The 12965-nt window shown below is 34.9% G+C and overlaps 1 pseudogene across 1 annotated transcript; it reads right to left on the reverse strand.

Moving 5' to 3' along the window:
* On the reverse strand, positions 1-8713 carry LOC107959637 (uncharacterized oxidoreductase At1g06690, chloroplastic-like; annotated as a pseudogene). Its single transcript, XR_005927523.1, has 12 exons — positions 8629-8713; positions 8186-8299; positions 3222-3410; positions 2668-2759; positions 2548-2588; positions 2255-2419; positions 2150-2172; positions 1950-2021; positions 1689-1856; positions 1277-1359; positions 1141-1203; positions 1-485 (listed from the first exon to the last, which is right to left on the reverse strand). The product of XR_005927523.1 is annotated as an uncharacterized oxidoreductase At1g06690, chloroplastic-like (transcript).
* Positions 8714-12965: the final 4252 nt, after the last annotated feature.

Genomic DNA, 12965 nt, shown 5'->3' on the forward strand with positions numbered 1-12965 from the left:
GATTGAATTTCTTTGACTGGACTGCCACAAAGATATACATACATTACATGGTACTATTACAACCAGGGTGGGGAGAGAGAGGAACCATTACTCTTTTTTTTTTTTTGTAGAAATCATTCCCCCACACACCACTAGTAGACAATTCCCATTATTTGATCCCATAAATTGGGTATGAGAATAAACACCCTTGACCAATGGGCCAAACGATGAGGATCAAAGGAACCAATACTAGAATATGAGTTATTCATTCTATGTTTAACATTCAAGAATTAAGTCAACCTTAATTGGAGCAAAAAGAATTACAGCTTCTCCACAGGAAAACCGATAACAGGACTTATCTCTGATGCCAGTGAGCGTAGCTCGTCCACTTCTTCGTTGCTTAGTCTCCAGCCAAGGGCACCTGCAAATTCCTCAGCTTGTGCAGCATTTTTGGCTCCTAGGATTGGCACAACATTCTCCTGTGCTATTAACCAGTTGAGTACCACCTGTAGTAAAACAAGCTCATTTCATAAAAGATCTCAGCACATTTTAAAATAACCCATCGAGTAGTTGCAACTCGAGATGAAAAAAGCATGAGAAGAAAACAGCCTGTTTCCACCTATTTGTGACAACTTCCAGATGTGTATCTAAAAGTTACAGAGGAGATGCTACATAGATACCAAATTAGGATAATGACATCAAAGAGGACTTAAAGCACTTACAAAGCTTTGTGGTTTTTTCTCATCTCATTGTGATCTTAGTGCATGACTGCATATGCTATTTGGTCGAGGAATGGGTCATGGATATCAAATATACTTTAAAGAAGACAACTTCTGTGCCAATTACTTCACCAACTTGAGCCAAGATTTTCCCAGCTGGTGTAGGCCATGATTATGAGGTTGTTGTAGACGGACTAGTGCCCATGGTTGTAATTAAGCTGAGTCACATATTGTGCAATGAAAAGAAAACGCCATCAAAGCCTAATGCCTAAAGATGTTGGTTGTCCAATGGGCAGCACATGAAATATCGAGTTTCTAATGCACTTGTCTTTTTGCTAAGTGCTGTTAATATGACCATAATATTGAAGCGGCAGATCTATCAACAGATGTAAGCATATATATATATATATACACACACACAAGCAAAAGAACAAGAACAAACCTGTGTTGGAGTTTTCCCATAATTCCCTCCTATTTCCTTAATTCTGATAAGGAGAGGTTGGAGCTGTATATTTAAAAAGACCTTAGCAATCAAGTCTGAAATTAGAATTGGGATACAAAACACTCAAGAGACATACCTTAGTTAAAAACTCCGGAGTGTAAATCTGGCCTCTAGGTCCAGATGGCAGATTTTCTGGTTTATATTTCCCGGTAAGGGCACCTGAAAAGAAGATATGGCACCCTACTTGTGTTAAAAAGAATATATATGCCAGGCTCAGTTTATGCATTTAACATTTGTTCTTGTTTCCAAACTCTGGTTATTTGACTTTGTGTACTACATCATCCCATTTTGGTGGATAATCGACCTTGCACATGCAAAAGTGTTGTTTAAAATGAATGCTAGTAGTTCCAAATCCACATCCCTTAACGTGCTCGATTTTATATTTAATATTGTTAATTCTTTACATCAGTATCATGGCAAACAACAAAAGACTCGCACTTAAATGAATATAAACAAGCAACTAAAAAAAGAAAAAAGACGGACATGACCTTGTGCAATAGGACAATAAGCAATCAACGTGACCCCGAGCTCATCACAAGCAGCTTTTACTCCATTCTGCTCAGGTAACCTGTATATGAGACTGTAATTCACTTGGTTCGAAGCTAGAGGAATTCCTCTCTTCTTGAGCCTTTCATAAGCATCACGAAGTCGCTTCTCTGAAGCAAGGAGTTTTTACATTATGATAGTTACAATATGTATAAGTAGGAATAAGAACTGTTGCAATCAGTAATTCACAACAGAAATATTACCACTGTAGTTTGAGACGCCAACTGCCTTCACTAGGCCCTGTTCAACAGCATCGCCAAGACCATCAATATACCCTGAAAAATCATTTTTCAATGAACTCAGCTTCTATTCAACATGATTGGGCTGCATAAACATCCAATTGTACTAGCTTATATAAAGTCTGGTTCTTCAATGAAATAGTGGGCGTTGCATTGCGAACAACCTTCATTTCCCCATATACCAGGCCTGAAATGCAATAGAAGAAAAATTGTGATGAATTACTAAGAAATACAATCAATAAATCCTATAAAGCATTACGACTACAGACCAATGGAGTTGATAAAGGTCTACTGATGAAAGGCCAAGCCGATTAAGGGAATCCTTGAGTGCACTGATGACACTTTGACGACCAAACCTCCAAGGCAAAGCTGCAAACTTCGTTGCAACAACAACCTCTTCACCGGGATTATCATTTTCTCTTTCCTTTATAAATCTTTAAATATACAATGTATTTTGTTAGAAGAGTAAGCCAGCAGATAACTAAACTAGAGCAAGCTAATTCCACCTTTGGCGAGATTTTAAAATAACACCGTTGTCCTCAATGAAATTCAAGACACATACCTTCCCAGTAGAGTTTCAGAATTTTCAGCACCTCAGGCGAGCTGTGAAAAAGGAATCATCAACGGTATTCTTCCATAAATAAAGTAAATAAATCAATCTATAGATGATCTCGTGTTTTACCGGAGAGCCATAAACTTCAGCTGTATCGAAAAACGTAATACCGCAATCAAGACTTTTATTGAAAGCAGCCTTAGCAGCCTTCAATTTCTGATCTGCTTCCACAGCAAGTAGAAATCAATCAGATATGCAGAAAGCATAAGCAACAAATGCAGACCAAGAGTTCCAAATAGAACATTCTCAACACATCACTTTGTGGCAGTTGTACAAATCAAATCTAACACTAAACCTAGTAATTGGAAGAATACAAAATCAATAATTCTAATCCAAGAACCTGCCAGTATACAAGGCCTACAAATATATAAACTTAATTAGAGAGAAAAAAAGAGTAAAATAATCCAAATTCTAGATATCAAACAACCTTTTAAATTTTGAACCATAAAAACACGATACACAAGCAAGAAACACTGAATTACATTAAAATATGGGGAGGGGGGAAGAGAAGAAGAAAAAAACCCATTATTCTATTATTTTCATTTTATGAAATTACTTACACAAAACACCATAAAATAAGCAAAAAATCAAAGAAAAATGAGCTGAAAAATGTAAAAGTTTACCATCCCATTGAAAGTTGTTCCAGTAACTGGTGTCACCCCAAGACCAAGCTCCGATTCCGAGCTTTGTCACTTTGAGCTCCGATCCTCCTAACTTCAATTTGTCTTCTGTATCTATTTTGAGAGCAGCAGTAGTGGCAAAATCCTCGGAAGCAACCGCTCTTATTCGGTTGGGTTTCTTGCAACTGAAAACTAAGAAACAGGCACTGCTAACATTCATGGCCATTGATGATATTCCTTTGGAACTCAAGGGCAAATTCTATACTTGCAATTCCTAACACAAATAAGATTTTATTTTATTTTTAAAATATATATAATTATTTAGTTTTGCTGGGAAATTTTTGTATCCAGTGGAGAGTGAAGTATCCACAGAAAAAAAAAATGAAACGAAATCCACAACTACTGACACACCTACGTAGTTTAGAAAGTATCCACAATAAAGTCAAAATACTTCATTTAATATTAGCTCGGCCGATATTAGTATTTATATTCGCATTATTTTCTTAAATGAGTTAGAGAAGGCATACTAGTTTTAAATATTGTATAAAAAAATTAAATATTAAGAATAATAATACTATAATTATACAAAAGGAAGTAAAAAAAAATGTATTACCTTCAAAACTTATGGGATGAATTAAAAAAAATTTAAGTCATTTTTTCTAAATTTATGGTTATGTTAAATATATTTTAATGTTAATTAATTTGTTCGATATATTTTTCTTTTATATATAATTTTTTATTTATTAAATATTTATTTTCTCTACTTCTTCATATTATGGGTATGGTGATTTCTAATATTATAAAATCAAGTATTTCAAATATCATTATTATTGAAAAAGTCAAGAGTGCCCTTTTTTAGTGTCCCAGAGAAACAATACTTGTTGTGGTTAGGTTGGAGTAGGGTGGTGACTTTTCTCGGTATGGTAAGGGACGGGAGCTCTCTCTTAGCAGAAGAACTAGTACAGTTGACGATGAAGAGTTCTTTGGTTATAACGAATAGTAACCTATCGTTGTTAAGCTCTATGTGGACGAGGAAATCGTATAACCCGAATAGTCTTCGTGCACAATTGAAGAGTATATGGAAGACTAGGAGAAAATTTGAGATCCAAGTGATATGGCAAAATCTGTTTTAGATCTCGTTTGAAGATGAGGATGATTTGGAGATGATCATGGAGGGAAGACCGTGGTTATTTAGAAGACAATTGATTATTTTTGATAGACTGAAGGAGGCTACAGAAAGGAGAAATATTAAATTGGTTTTCTCCCTGTTTTGGCTCAAAATTGGTCATTGTCCACTAGAGTGTGAAAAGAAAGATTTTATGCACGCAATAGGTTTCTACTTTTGGAGGAGTAATGCGACCAGAGATAAAAAGCAATGTTTGCCGTTTGAAAGTTCAGTTGGATGTCCAAAAACCGCTACGAATGGTAACTTTTATTACAACTGGCAATCAAGAGAAAGTATGGCTTCCTTTAAGTATGAAAACCTACCGAATGTTTGCTTTGGTTGTAGTCATATGGGTCATGCTGTGAAAGATTGTACTAAGATCTCAATTTCGGGGGAAGAGAAGCTGGAAGATGACTTCTCTTACTCACTAGCGCTAAAAGCTGAATTTACTTCAGTAGGTAAAGAATGTCTGCAATTCAGTTTCTCAATAAAAAAAATCTATGACACAATGCTCATATATTAGGGAGACTGTGAAGATGGAAACATCGGAGGTCAAATTTCAAAAAGACATCACCCTTAGTAAGATGTCGACAACGATTCATCATGTGGAGGAGATCCTGCAAAAGGTGGAGTTTTTGACAGAAATGCGACCTACGGATTTGTTCTGTAATCCTAAGGAAATTAAGGCATCTAGCCAACGTTGTTCTACAGAAATTAAATCTAAAAAAGCTGATTCTCATGTCTCAAATCTAAGGATTGAGCAGTTTTGGGGGAAAGATGAGAATCTGAATAGGTTGGGTGCAATAGCAACAGAAAAGACCGAAAAGCACAAAAGAATAAGTTAGAAGAGATTGGAAAGGACTGTGCAGATTGATGATGTCCAAATGGAAAGCGTGACAAGTAAGAGGAAGGGTTTTTTTAGTTATAGAGGATGAAACTAAAAATTCTTCTCTTAGTAAAAATAATTATAAAATGGGGAGGATTTGGAGGAGATGGTTTTGATCATTAGTATTTGAAGACTCCTCAAGAACAACTAGTTGTTTTTTTATCAATTAGGATCGACGGTTACCCATAGGCAAGCCAACTGGACTCAATGAAAACCATAAGTTGGAATGTCCATGGATTAGGGAGTCCACAGGCAATAAGAAGGCTTCGGTTCATGCTGAAGCAACATAATCCTCAAATGGTCTTTTTCATGGATACGAAAGTTGATGGCAGACATATGGATAGGGCTAGGAGGAGTTGCAGATTTATTAATGGGTTTGATGTTGAGGCAGAAAGTTCAAGGGGTGGGTTATCATTGGCATAGAAAGGAGATGTTCATGTTACAATTATAAGCTATTCTAAAAATCATATTGATGCTCTGATTAAGGAGAATCAAGTTGACAAGGAATGGACAAGATTTTATGGAGCACCTTTTACTACTGAAAGGTGTAGTACTTGGAATTTACTTCGAAAATTAGGAAGGACTCAGACTCATCCTTGGCTTATTTTTGGGGATTTTAATGAAATCTTGTACTCATTTGAGAAGAAGGAAGGGGTGCTAATAGATGAATAAAGAATGGAGACTTTTCAAAAAGTTTTTGACGAGTGTCGACTCTTGGATATAGAGTTCTCTAGGTTGTGGTTTATATGGGAAAGAGGAAACTTACCAGAAACAAACACAAGGGAAAGTTTTGACAAGAGGGTTGCAAATACATAATGGTTTTCAGTTTTCCCACATGCTCGTATTCAACACTTGTCTTACTCACATTCAAATCATTGTCTTTTGCTCATTCATATAGAGCAGGGGTATAGGGAGACAAGGAAGGCTCCCTTTCAGTTTGAGGCATGGTGGATATTGAAAGAAATATTTGAAATGATGATTAAGGACATTTGGGGATCATCTTTGGGGTTGACATTAGATAAATTAGAAAACTTAAGACATGGATTGACTCAATATGCGTTTAAGATTCGTAAAAGAAAGGTGGGGCTCAAAAAATATTTAAGTAAAAAATTGAAAAGCTTGTTAAAGGAGGATAGGACTAATGAGACTTTGGCTAAAATCATTAATATGAAGATACATCTTAATTTGGAAATTGATAAAGAGGAGGCTTATTGGGAGCAAATAACGCGTGCTATTGGTTGAAATTGAAGGATAAAAAAACATGACATTTTTTCATAATTTTGCTACTCAACGAAATAGATCTACTATTATAAGAAGCTTGCGGAACAAGGATAGGGAAGAAGTTAGTGATGTGGAAGAGATTCGAAAGATAGTTAAGAGATTTTCCCAATAGTTATTTACAACCGGAGGGGTGAGCAATATGGAATCGGTCTTACCAGGAATTGATCATTGCATTTCTGATTAAGCAAATTTGTTGCTTACAACGAACTACACTGATGAAGAGATTTGGGCAGCATTGAAAGGGATAGGTCCTACAAAGGCTCATGATGATGATGGTTTCCCAGCGATTTTATTTCAGAAGTATTGGCACATTGTAAGTTCAGAGGTAACTTCTTTCTGTTTGGAAATATTAAATTAGGGTAAGGATTTGGAATTCTTAAATGTCACTAATATTGTGTTGATACCCAAAACCTCACATCCTACAAATATGGAAAATTTTAGACCTATTAGTCTATGCAATGTTCTTTATAAGGTGATTGCTAAGGTGGTGGTTAATCGATTTCAGCATGTTCTGGATGCATGTATTGATAATGCACAGAGTGCTTTTGTTCCAAGATGTTTAATCACTAGTAACGTGCTTGTGACTTATGAAATCATGCATACATTGAAGAATAAAAGAATTGGAATAAAAGGGCACATAACAATCAAGCTGGGTATGGGTAAGGCTTATAATAAGGTGGAATGAGATTTCTTAAAGCTTATATGGAGTGAATGGGTTTTGTGCAATCTTAGGTAGAGTTTATTGTGAGGTATCTAACTTCGGTTTCCTATTCGATCATCTTAGATGATTGTATTTTATTTGGAAAAGCAACAACCATGAAAGCTAAGAAGATAAAAGAAATTCTGAGTACGTACGAATTGTGTTCTAGCCAATGTGTGAACTTTGAAAAATCCACAATGTTTTTTAGTACTAATACTTCGGAGGTTGATAGATATCTTGTTATGAAATTGTTGGGGGGTGAAGAGCTCGAACGATATTGAGAAGTATCTTGGTCTTCCAAATTTGATAGGTAAGAACAAGAAAGCCTCCTTTCAAAGTTTAAAGGATCGAATTCGATTGAAAATTTATGGATAGAGTTTGTGGTTTTTGTTACAAAGGGGTAAAGAAGTCTTTATCAAATCATTTTTGCAAGCGATCCCTACATACTCCATGATGTGCTTTCTTTACCAAAAACTTTATGTGGATAAATAGAGGCTATAATTGCCAAGTATTTGTGGAAAAAAGGGCATGGGTTCAAAGGTCTCCTGGATGGTGGGTTGGGTTTTAGGAATTTGGCGAAATTTAATGTGGCCTTACTTGCTAAGCAAAGATGGCGTCTCATTGATCAACACGATTCATTATTACCGCGGGTCCTAAAAGCAAAATACTATCTATCTACCAACTTTTTACAAGCGGAGCTAGGGTGTGCACCATTGTATACTTGGAAAAGTATTTTGGCGGCAAAATGTCTCCTTAAAGACGGTCTGGGTTAGAGGGTTGATACGGGGAAAGTATTTTAATCAACGAGGATGCGTGGCTGCCTAGGGAAGTAAATTATATATTCACAATCAAATTAATAATACAAATTTATCTAATGTTGGTTGTTTAATTGATAGTACTAATAGAGTATGGAAGAAGGAGGTTATTCGCAATACCTTTGAGACGGATGATGCAGATAGAATCCTGTAGATTCCACTTGTGATGGATGAGCATATTGACATGGTAATATGACGCGGTGAGCCCTCGAGTGTGTTCTCGGTACGAAGTGCCTATAAATTATTACAGACTTAGAACATTACCCTACTTTTAATGACTTATAAGTTAAAACACAACATTTCTACAAACAACTATGGAATCTAGAACTTTCCAACAAAATTAAAATAATGCTATGGAGAGTGTTTTGGAATTTCATCGCCACGATGGTCAACTTATATACCAAAAGATTGACTTAAAGTAAAAACTATCCCAGATGTAAGGTATGATTAGAGACCTTATGACATGTCTTTGGAGAATGTCCTATTTCAGTAGAAACATGAAAAATTTTAAAGCTTGAATGGGTAATTACAAGGCAACATATGAACTTTTTTGAATGGCTTACTTGGGTATTTGGAAGATACACAAAGCGCCAAAGACCTTTTTCTGGTTGTGGCTTGTGATCGTTTTGGTTAAACAGGAATAAAAACCTGCATGGAGGGAAAACTCATTCAGGTATAAGAGTAGCTAATTTTATCAAAAACTACATTGGAGAACTCGATTGTTTGATAGAGAAAAAGACTACCTTTGTTGGTGAGAATGAGAATTGGAAAACACCTTAGGGCAGCTCCTTAAAATCAATTTTGATGCCCCGTTTGACTGCCAGGGTTTTAAGTAGGCTTCGGGGATTGTGGTACGAAATGTGAAAGGGGAAGTTTTGGTCTCCAAGTCTCGTCTGCACGTGATGGTTGGCTCGGCCTTTGATGCAGAAACCTTCGCCTGTCTCAAAGCTGTGCTCATAGGGATTGAGTTGGGTTTAACAGATGTAATAGTGGCAAAGGATTCCATATCCATCATTAACAATTGCAAAACTAGTTCAGTAGATAAGTCCTAAATTAGTGCTCACATCAAAAAACATTCAGAAGGAAAATAACAGTTTTCGGTCATTAGTTTTCCATTTTGCTTTCCAGTCGGCTAATCAACTGGCCCATAACCTAGCTACGATGAGTCTAAAGAATGGATAAATGATTTACCTGGTGGGTTGTGTTTCTAGATATGTTCAACGGTGACTAGAGATGGAATGGCCATGAGAACCAGATTGATGAAAGAAGGGTTTGAAATGGTGATTTGGGAGTTGAGAGGTCCCATTTCTCTGAATTTTGGTCACTATACTCTCGGGCTTTTGGAACCGATAAGTCAAGGAAATAATAAAAAGAGGAAAGTTGGTAACAGAACATTAATGGCAAACTAGGGTTTTCTCGGCGAGTGTTTTTGTTATTTTAAGTGTTTCTAGATTTTTCTTTTAATGGTTTTTAGACGATTGGGTCTCTGTGTTGGATTTTGTATTGGTGGTCTTTGGCACAGTTGGGCTTATTCTTTTGTCCCAGTTTGATTTTTTAAAAAATATCATTATTATTTTTATATGTAAAATATGTCAAATATCATTGTTTTTTCATCTACATATGGCTATGGTAAATTCTAATATTATAAAATAAAAATATTTTTTATTATATATATAATAAATGAGTTCTTAATTAAAAATAAAAAAAGTTTAAAACAATATGAAATAAAAAATACAAACATGTATACGAGAGGAATCAAACTCGAAACTAAAAAATAAAACTACTAACATTTAGCCATCTGACCAAAGGAGTTGATATGTTAAGTTATTAAAAAAAACTACATTTTTAAACACGTTAGCAGAGAACGCATCTTTTAGAGTGTTTTTTATTTCTCTCACCAGAATCAACATATTTCTTTAAATATGAAAAAAAACCTAAATCATTAATTAACTTTTTAAAACAACCTTTTTTTTTCTTCTAATTTATCCAATATGTGACTTGATTTTTTAAAATTAAAATAAATTTCGAGTTAAATAATTTAGTATATTCATGTAACACTCCTAACCCATATCTAACGCCAGAATAGGATTACGAGGCACTACCAAATAATACATCTCATTCACATACATTTATACATTAATTATCAAAAACCATTCATAAACATTCACATTGTCCCTTACAAGGTTCTATAAAACCTTAAATCATGCATAGAAATGGTTCGGGACTAAACCGATAATATTTAGAAACTTAAGGAATCATAATAAAATTTCAAACATTTAAGGGTCATACGCCCATGTGAACAGGCCGTGTGCCTCACACAGCTACCAGACACGCCCGTGTCATAGACCGTATGAAAAAAGGGCATACATACTGACTTGCACCACACGGCCGGAAACACGCCTGTGTGCCATAGCCGTGTGAAATCTAGAGGGTACGCCCGTGTGTCTAGCCCGTGTACCCTTCGAAATGGCCACACACGCCCATATGCCAAGGCTGTGTGCCTCACATAGTCGTCAGACACGTACATGTGTCCAAGCCGTGCTCAAGACAGACTTAAATTCGTAGGGCTATCCCAGGGGACACACGACCGTGTAACATAGTCGTGTGTCGCATACAGTTGAGACATACGCCGGTGTCTCTACCCGTGTGGACAAAAATAGGCCATTTGAGAAGCTAATTTGCCACCCTATTCTCATGCGCACATAACAACCAAATTTGTACCAATTCCATATATCTTTAAGCAATCAAAAACATGCCATTTCATACTCATGTCATGCCATCTATCATTATCCAATTCAACTACTCAATTCCACATTCAAAACCTATCTAATCATTATACCAAAATTCATCACGTTAACCTCTATTCCATATCACATAACACATCATTAAACTATATCAACAACTAATGTCAACATACTAAAATAAGCCAACATAGAAGGCATTAAATACATCACATACTTATCACTTGACAACATATAAATCAAACCAAATTTAACTTCATAAACAACACCATTTACAAGACACATCTCATGACTAAATTCACAACTCAAAACATACTCAAAAAGACACTAGCCTATACATGCCATATACCATATATACAAAGCTTCAAAGGTACCAACGAGTTGATTCCATAGTGTGATGATGGTTCCCGATGATCCCCGATGCCAGAGCTAGCTTCGATACTCTATAAAGAAAAGACAAATATCACACAATAAGTTTCATAGCTTAGTAAGTTCATACCAAATATACTCAACAGTTCATATAATACAAAACATCAATTAATAAACACTTAGTAGTTATTATATCATCATTCAATTCCAATCTACCACCATTTAACATGAATATACAAATTTATCAAGCTTCGTACACATAGTATCAACTATCACATAGATATCGTACATACCTGAACTTTCCTGTATTTATTTATTTCATTCCTACCTCTTTGTTCAATACATTAATTTGTTCGAAGTCTTTCAATGCTCTAAGAATTTGCACACTTAGTGCATTAGTTATTAGCCGAAGCTATAATGATCTCGCACACTTAGTGCCATCACATTAAGCTGAAGCTATCTCGGTATCGCACACTTAGTGCCCCATATAACCGAAGCTATTCCAATTCGCACACCAAGTGCTATTTATAGCCGAAGCTATTTTGAAACGCACACTGAGTGCCAAATATCATAAATTTGTCGTCGTACACTGTCGTAGTCTCATATATACAATTTATGTAATATTAAATCATTCGAAACATAATTTTAATAGTATTTATCATGTACGAACTTACCTCAGACGTTAAAACGACGAAACTAGTCGATTAATCGAGTACTTTGTTCTTGCCTTGATCTAAGTCCGAGTTCCTCTTTTCTTGATCTATATACAATCAAATTTAACTCTTTTATTCATTAAAATATTCAATTTAATCCACAAGCACATATTTGGGCATTTTTGCATTTTAGCCCCTAAAGTTTCACATTTATTCATTTTAGTCCTTATTTCATAAATACATTACATTCAACAATTTCAATTACACCCAAGCTAGCCGAATTACCCTTATGCCCTTAGTAGCCCATATCTTTCATTTATTTCATAATGTAACCCTTCCATTTACACTTTTCTCAATTTAATCCACAATATGCATTTTTACTTAAAATCACTTTACAAAACATGTATATCAAGCACCAAGCTTTCATAATTCATCATCAAACATTATAAAACACATGAATTCATCAATTGAAACTTATAAAATCATCAACCAATTCAAAAATTAAGGCATGGGCTAGCTAGAACTCAAAGAAACGATCACAAAAACGTAAAAATTATCAAAAACCGAGCAAAATACATACCTTAATCAAGCCAAGTGTGTGCTGAATATCAGAAGCCCTAAATGGCTTTCTTCTTCTTCTTCTTATTTTTGACTAGGATGAACTAAAATGATGATAATTTCATTTGTTTTTATCTAATATATCATTAATAATCTAATTACCATTTTAACCATTATAAATACATTTAAAATCCACTAAAATATATCCATCCATGTACATTTACTAAAATTATGGTCTAATTACAACATAATTACTTCACATTTAATAAGCCATAGCAAATAAGCACCTTTATCATTTAGAATGCAACTTTTGCATTTTACGCGATTAAGTCCTTTTATCAAATCGATCACACAAACGATAAAATTTTCACACGAAACTTTCACAATATTAATTCACATACTGTAAACACCAAAAATAATATTAAAATATTTTTCTGACTCAGACTTGTGATCTTGTAACCACTGTTCCAATTTAGCTAAAATCAGACTATTATAATTCAAGTTATTTAAATAATTTTGAATAATAATTAAGTATAGTTTTATTTTACTTTCGTATATAATATAATATAATTGATGGCT

Source organism: Gossypium hirsutum, chromosome A05 (genome assembly GCF_007990345.1).
Source record: "Gossypium hirsutum isolate 1008001.06 chromosome A05, Gossypium_hirsutum_v2.1, whole genome shotgun sequence".
Taxonomy (NCBI): domain Eukaryota; kingdom Viridiplantae; phylum Streptophyta; class Magnoliopsida; order Malvales; family Malvaceae; genus Gossypium; species Gossypium hirsutum.